Here is a 7023-nt window from a genome sequence, read left to right as displayed (position 1 = left end):
GATATTTGACCGTCAGAAGTTGTTAGTCAACAATAGTAGACTTGCTCAAATGCCAAAACATCACAGTTTCTACCTAAGTTTGTTCTGTAGGCTAAAAAACATATTTCGTGGTCGAAAATTTTCCGCTCGCTTTTCTCTCCTAATTTTTAGACCTGAAAACTTCGTTCTTTATGAAATTTTTCCACTATTATTGGACACAATTCATTAATAGCATTTTATAGAGCGAATTCCGGCAAACAAATTGTTAGCATTGACTTTTGCAAAAAATTTTGAAGTTTTTACCTTTTCCTTTCTTTTTCCGGGGAAAAAAACTCTTCCAGTAACGTTTGGCTAACCAGAGCAAAATGTGTTAGCTTTTAGCCATTTTCTGTTGCACTAGTGCTTTTGTAGGTCTACTGTGACGCCCAATTTTGGTACAAAAGTCGGATTGTATGTTTGTTCTAGATTTGCATGTTAAAATAATTTGGTACTCTTGTTCTTCAAAAATAGAGCATCTTTTTTTTGCTAATATCTCACTAAGTTGTCTTTTTTTCGGATATTTGACCGTCAGAAGTTGTTAGTCAACAATAGTAGACGTGCTCAAATGCCAAAACATCAACAGTTTCTACCTAAGTTTGTGCTGTAGAACAAAAAACATATTTTGCGGTCAAAAATTTTACGCTCGCTTTTCTCTCCTAATTTTCAGACTGGAAAATTTTGTTCTTTATGAAACGTTTCCGCTATTTTTTGCCACGATTCGTTAATACCGTTTGTATAGAGAGAATCGGTTAGAACAAATTGTCAGAATTGACTTGTTTTGCAAACATTTTAGAAGTTTTTACCTTTCCTTTGCTTTTTCCAGGGAAAAAAAACACTTACAACAAGGTTTGGCTTCCCAGAGCGAAAAGTGTTAGCTTTAGCCGTTTTCTGTTGCACTAGTGGTTTTGTAGGTCTATTCTGATGCCCAATTATGAAACAAAAGTCGGATTGTATTTTTTTCTAGATTTCCATATTAGAAGAATTAGTTACTCTTGTTTTTCAAAAATGGACCATTTTTTTGTTAATATCTCACTGAGTTTCCTTTTTTGTGTACTTGACCGTTAGAAGGTGTTGGTAAACAATAGTGGACGTGTTCAAATGCGAAAATGAAAACAGTTTCTATCTAATTTTGTTCTGTAGAACAAAATACGTAATTCATGGTCTTAAATTTTCGGCTCAATCTTCTCTCCTAATCTTTGATTTCAAAATTTCGCTTTTTATAAACCTTTTCCGCTATTTTTGGCCCTCATTCGTTGATATCATTTGTATAGCGTAAATTTGTGCAAAGAAACTGTCATAATTGACTTTTTTTGCAAAATTCTTAGAAATTTTTACCTTTTCTTTGCGTTTTCCGGGGAAAAAAACTCTTCCAACAAGGTTTAGCTACCCAGAGGGAAATGTGTTATTTTTTAGCCGTTTTCTGTTTGTAGGTCTACAGTGACACCCATTTTTGGAACAAAAGTCGGAGTGTTTTTTTTCTGGATTTCCATGCTAGAAGAATTAAGTATTCTTGTTCTACAAAAATAGAGCATATTTTATGGTTAATATCTAAATAAGTTGTCTTTTTTTGAATATTTGACCGTCAGAGGTGTTAGTCAAAAATAGTAGACGTGTTCAAATGCGAAAACAACAACATCATCTCCCTAAGTTTGTGCTGCAGAACAAAAAACATATTTCGTGGTCAAAAATTTTCCGCTCGCTTTTCTCTCCTAAATTTTAGACTTCAAAATTTTGTCTTTTATGAAACTTTTCCGCTATTTTTGACCATAACTCGTTCAAAGCATTTGTATAACTCAAATTGGTGTCAACAAACTGTCAGAATTGACACTTTGGCAAAATTGTTTAGAACTTTTTAACTTTTCATTGATTTTTCCAGGGAAAAAACTTCCAACAACGTTTGGCTACCCACAGCGAAATGCTTTTAGCCGTTTTCTGTTGAACTAGTGGTTTTGTAGGTCTATTGTGAAGCCCAATTTCACACAAATGTCGGATTGTATTTTTTCTAGATTTCCATGTTAGAAGAATTAGTTACTCTTGTTCTTCAAAAGTGGTTCGTCTTTTTTTGTTAATATCTCACTAAGTTGTCTTTTTTCGGATCTTTGACTGTCAGAAGATGTTGGTAAACAATAGTAAATGTGTTCAAATGCGAAAACAACAACAGTTTCTATCTAAGTTTGTTCTGTAGACCAAAAAACGTAATTCATGGTCTTAAAATTTCGGCTCGCTCTTCTCTCCTAATTTTTGACTTCAAAATTTCGTTCTTTATGAAGATTTTTCCGCTATTTTTGGCCTTAATTTGTTGATAACATTTTTATAGGGCGAATTGGTGCAATGAAACTGTCAGAATTGACGTTTTTGCAAAAAATTTAGAAATTTTTACCTTTTCTTTGGAAGGTTTCCGTTAGAAGGTGTTGGTAAACAATAGTAGACGTGTTCAAATGCGAAAACAACAACAGTCTCTACCAAAGTTTGTTCTGTAGACTAAAAAACATATTTCGTGGTCGAAAATTTTCCGCTCGCTTTTCTCTCCTAAATTTTAGACCCGAAAATTTTGTTGCTTATGAAAATTTTCCGCTATTATTGGACACAATTCATTAATAGCATTTTGTAGAGCGATTTGCGGCAAACAAATTGTTAGCATTGACTTTTTGCAAAAATTTTTGTAGTTTTTACCTTTTCCTTTCTTTTTCCGGGAAAAAAAAACTCTTCCAGTAACGTTTGGCTAACCAGAGCAAAATGTGTTAGCTTTTAGCCGTTTTCTGTTGCACTTGTGGTTTTGTAGGTCAATTGTGACGCCCAATTTTGGTACAAAAGTCGGATTGTATGTTTGTTCTAGATTTGCATGTTAGAAGAACTTGGTACTCTTGTTCTTCAAAAATAGAGCATCTTTTTTTGCTAATATCTCACTAAGTTGCCTTTTTTCGGATATTTGACCGTCAGAAGTTGTTAGTCAACAATAGTAGACGTGCTCAAATGCCAAAATATCAACAGTTTCTACCTAAGTTTGTGCTGTAGAACAAAAAACATATTTTGCGGTCGAAAATTTTCCGCTCGCTTTTCTCTCCTAATTTTCAGACTGGAAAATTTTGGTCTTTATGAAATGTTTCCGCTATTTTTGGCCACGATTCGTTAATACCGTTTGTATAGAGAGAATCGGTGTGAACAAATTGTCAGAATTGACTTGTTTTGCAAACATTTTAGAAGTTTTTACCTTTCCTTTGCTTTTTCCAGGGAATAAAACACTTACAACAAGGTTTGGCTTCCCAGAGCGAAAGGTGTTAGCTTTAGCCGTTTTCTGTTGCACTAGTGGTTTTGTAGGTCTATTCTGATGCCCAATTTTGAAACAAAAGTCGGATTGTATTTTTTTCTAGATTTCCATATTAGAAGAATTAGTTACTCTTGTTTTTCAAAAATGGACCATTTTTTTGTTAATATCTCACTGAGTTTCCTTTTTTGTGTACTTGACCGTTAGAAGGTGTTGGTAAACAATAGCGGACGTGTTCAAATGCGAAAATGAAAACAGTTTCTATCTAAGTTTGTTCTGTAGAACAAAATACGTAATTCATGGTCTTAAATTTTCGGCTCAATCTTCTCTCCTAATCTTTGACTTCAAAATTTCGCTTTTTATAAATCTTTTCCGCTATTTTTGGCCCTCATTCGTTGATATCATTTGTATAGCGTAAATTTGTGCAAAGAAACTGTCATAATTGACTTTTTTTGCAAAATTCTTAGAAATTTTTACCTTTTCTTTGCGTTTTCCGGGGAAAAAACTCTTCCAACAAGGTTTAGCTACCCAGAGGGAAATGTGTTATTTTTTAGCCGTTTTCTGTTTGTAGGTCTACAGTGACACCCATTTTTGGAACAAAAGTCGGAGTGTTTTTTTTCTGGATTTCCATGCTAGGAGAATTAAGTATTCTTGTTCTTCAAAAATAGAGCATATTTTATGGTTAATATCTAAATAAGTTGTCTTTTTTTGAATATTTGACCGTCAGAGATGCTGGTCAAAAATAGTAGACGTGTTCAAATGCGAAAACAACAACATCATCTCCCTAAGTTTGTGCTGCAGAACAAAAAACATATTTCGTGGTCGAAAATTTTCCGCTCGCTTTTCTCTCCTAAATTTTAGACTTCAAAATTTCGTCTTTTATGAAACTTTTCCGCTATTTTTGACCATAACTCGTTCAAAGCATTTGTATAACTCAAATTGGTGTCAACAAACTGTCAGAATTGACACTTTGGCAAAATTGTTTAGAACTTTTTAACTTTTCATTGATTTTTCCAGGGAAAAAACTTCCAACAACGTTTGGCTACCCAGAGCGAAATGCTTTTAGCCGTTTTCTGTTGAACTAGTGGTTTTGTAGGTCTATTGTGAAGCCCAATTTCACACAAATGTCGGATTGTATTTTTTCTAGATTTCCATGTTAGAAGAATTAGTTACTCTTGTTCTTCAAAAGTGAATCGTCTTTTTTTGATAATATCTCACTAAGTTGTCTTTTTTCGGATCTTTGACTGTCAGAAGATGTTGGTAAACAATAGTATATGTGTTCAAATGCGAAAACAACAACAGTTTCTATCTAAGTTTGTTCTGTAGACCAAAAAACGTAATTCATGGTCTTAAACTTTCGGCTCGCTCTTCTCTCCTAATTTTTGACTTGAAAATTTCGTTCTTTATGAAGATTTTTCCGCTATTTTTGGCCTTAATTTGTTGATAACATTTTTATAGGGCGAATTGGTGCAATGAAACTGTCAGAATTGACGTTTTTGCAAAAAATTTAGAAATTTTTACCTTTTCTTTGCTTTTTCCAGTGAAAAAACTCTTCCAACAAGATTTGGCTACCCTGAGCGAAATGGGGTAATTTTTAGCCGTTTTTGGTTGCACTAGTGGTTTTGTAGGTCTATTGTGACGCCCAATTTAGGAAGAAAAGTCCGATTGTGTTTTTTTCTAGATTTTCTTGTTAGAAGAATTAGGTATTCTTGTTCTTCAAAATCAGAGCATATTTATTTGTTGATATCTCACTAAGTTGTCTCTTTTCCGGACATTTGACCGTCCGAGGGTTAAAATGCGAAAACAACAACACCTTCTACCTATGTTGGTTCTGTGGAAAAAATATATTACGTGGTCAAAAAGTTTCCACTCTCCTTAAGCTCCTAATTTTCACATCTTTATTATTTCGTTCTTTTTGAAAGTTAATATAGAAATAACAAACACAAGTTGACGTGCTTTACAGCTTGAAATGGTCAGGCATTATGTGAGATCGGTGTTGTCTTATATCCGCAGAACGGGAACCTCTATAAAGGAAACTTCGAAAATGTTCTCAATACCGACAACTACCCTTCAGAGACGCGTTGAAACAAATAAAGTAATTCTCAGCAGGGGAAGGAGGCCAATTTGAGAGCAAAGATCGCAAGAGATGTGGTCCAAAAAATATGTGGACGCGAAATCCAGAACAGAAGTTAGGAAAATTGCGAACCAGACAGCCTTACAGGAGAAAGTGGTTATGCCTTGATCATGGCTTCAAAAAGAGATAGCTGGAGTTGATTGGTGCTTGAACTTTCTAAAGAAGTATCCATATCTATATTACATAATAAAGAAAAAAGAGGGTTCGACAACAGATCTGTCTTTCGAATGTTGCGTGCGCGAAGAGCTGTTTTATGAGACAACTCAAATTACACTGTGCAAAAGTTGCTGCAAAGCTAAGTGTTTTTCCTGCTACAACCCATCGAAGTGGTTGCAAAAAGATTCGATCGATGAGTAGTCACAGACATATGATTTTTTGCTGTTAATTTTTTTCAATAAAATGTATGGAATTGACTTAATCTGAATAAACATGGTATTAGTATAAACATTTTCCCCGGAATTAGTTTTACTGCCATGATAAAGATGATGAAGGGTCATAATAGTGACCTTTTTTATAACTTAATTTTTTCTGAGTAAAGGTGGCCTAAATACAGTTTGCTGACGTCTTGCAAGAAACAATTGAGAGCCATAATCATGATCTTCTTTTATTTTTGTGCTATCTTTTGTTTTTTCGTGATTAAAAGGAATTAGGTTTACTGCCATGAAAAAAAAAGAAGGGCCATAATAATGACCTTCATTGCAGTTCAAATTTTCAGACGTAAAACCTGCACTTGTTTAGTTTGCTGATATGTTGCACAAAGCAATGAACAGCCGTAATCATGATCTTCTTTTAATTTTGTTCAATCAATTTTGTCTTTTTGAGATAGAAAAGAATTAGGTTAACTGCCATTGAAAAGAAATGAAGGGCCATAATATTGATCTTCATTATAATTTAAATTCTTAGGCGCAAAACCTACTCTTGTTTAGTTTGCTGATCTGTTGCATAAGGCAAAGAAGAGCCATAATCATGATCTTCTTTTATTTTTCTGCTATCTTTTTTTTCGTGATTAAAAGGAATTATGTTTACTGCCATGAAAAAAAAGGAAGGGCCATAATAATGACCTTCATTGCACTTCAAATTTTCCGACGTAAAACCTGCCCTTGTTTAGTTTGCTGATATGTTGCACAAAGCAGTGAAGAGCCGTAATCATGATCTTCTTTTAATTTTGTGCAATCAATTTTGTCTTTTTGAGATAGAAAAGAATTAGGTTAACTGCCATTGAAAAAAATGAAGGTCCATAATATTGATCTTCATAATAATTTAAAATTCTTAGGCGTAAAGCCTGCACTTGTTTAGTTTGCTGATCTGTTGCATAAAGCAAAGAAGAGCCATAATCATGATCTTCTTTTATTTTTTCTGCTATCATTTTTTTCGTGATTAAAAGGAATTAGGTTTACTGCCATGAAAAAAGGAAGGGCCATAATAATGACCTTCATTGCAGTTTAAATTTTTCCGGCGTAAAGCTTGTCCTTGTTTAGCTTGCTGATCTGCTGCACAAAGTAAAAAAGAGCCATAATCACGATCTTCTTGTAACTTTGTTCAACGAATTATCATTTTTTGATATTGAAAAATTATTAGGTTTACTGCCATGATAAAAAATAATGAT

This window comes from Convolutriloba macropyga, chromosome 12, assembly GCF_964194025.1.
Source record: "Convolutriloba macropyga chromosome 12, txConMacr16.3, whole genome shotgun sequence".
Lineage (NCBI taxonomy): Eukaryota > Metazoa > Xenacoelomorpha > Acoela > Convolutidae > Convolutriloba > Convolutriloba macropyga.
The sequence above is the reverse complement of the archived record's forward strand: the minus strand, read 5'-3'. Positions refer to the sequence as shown.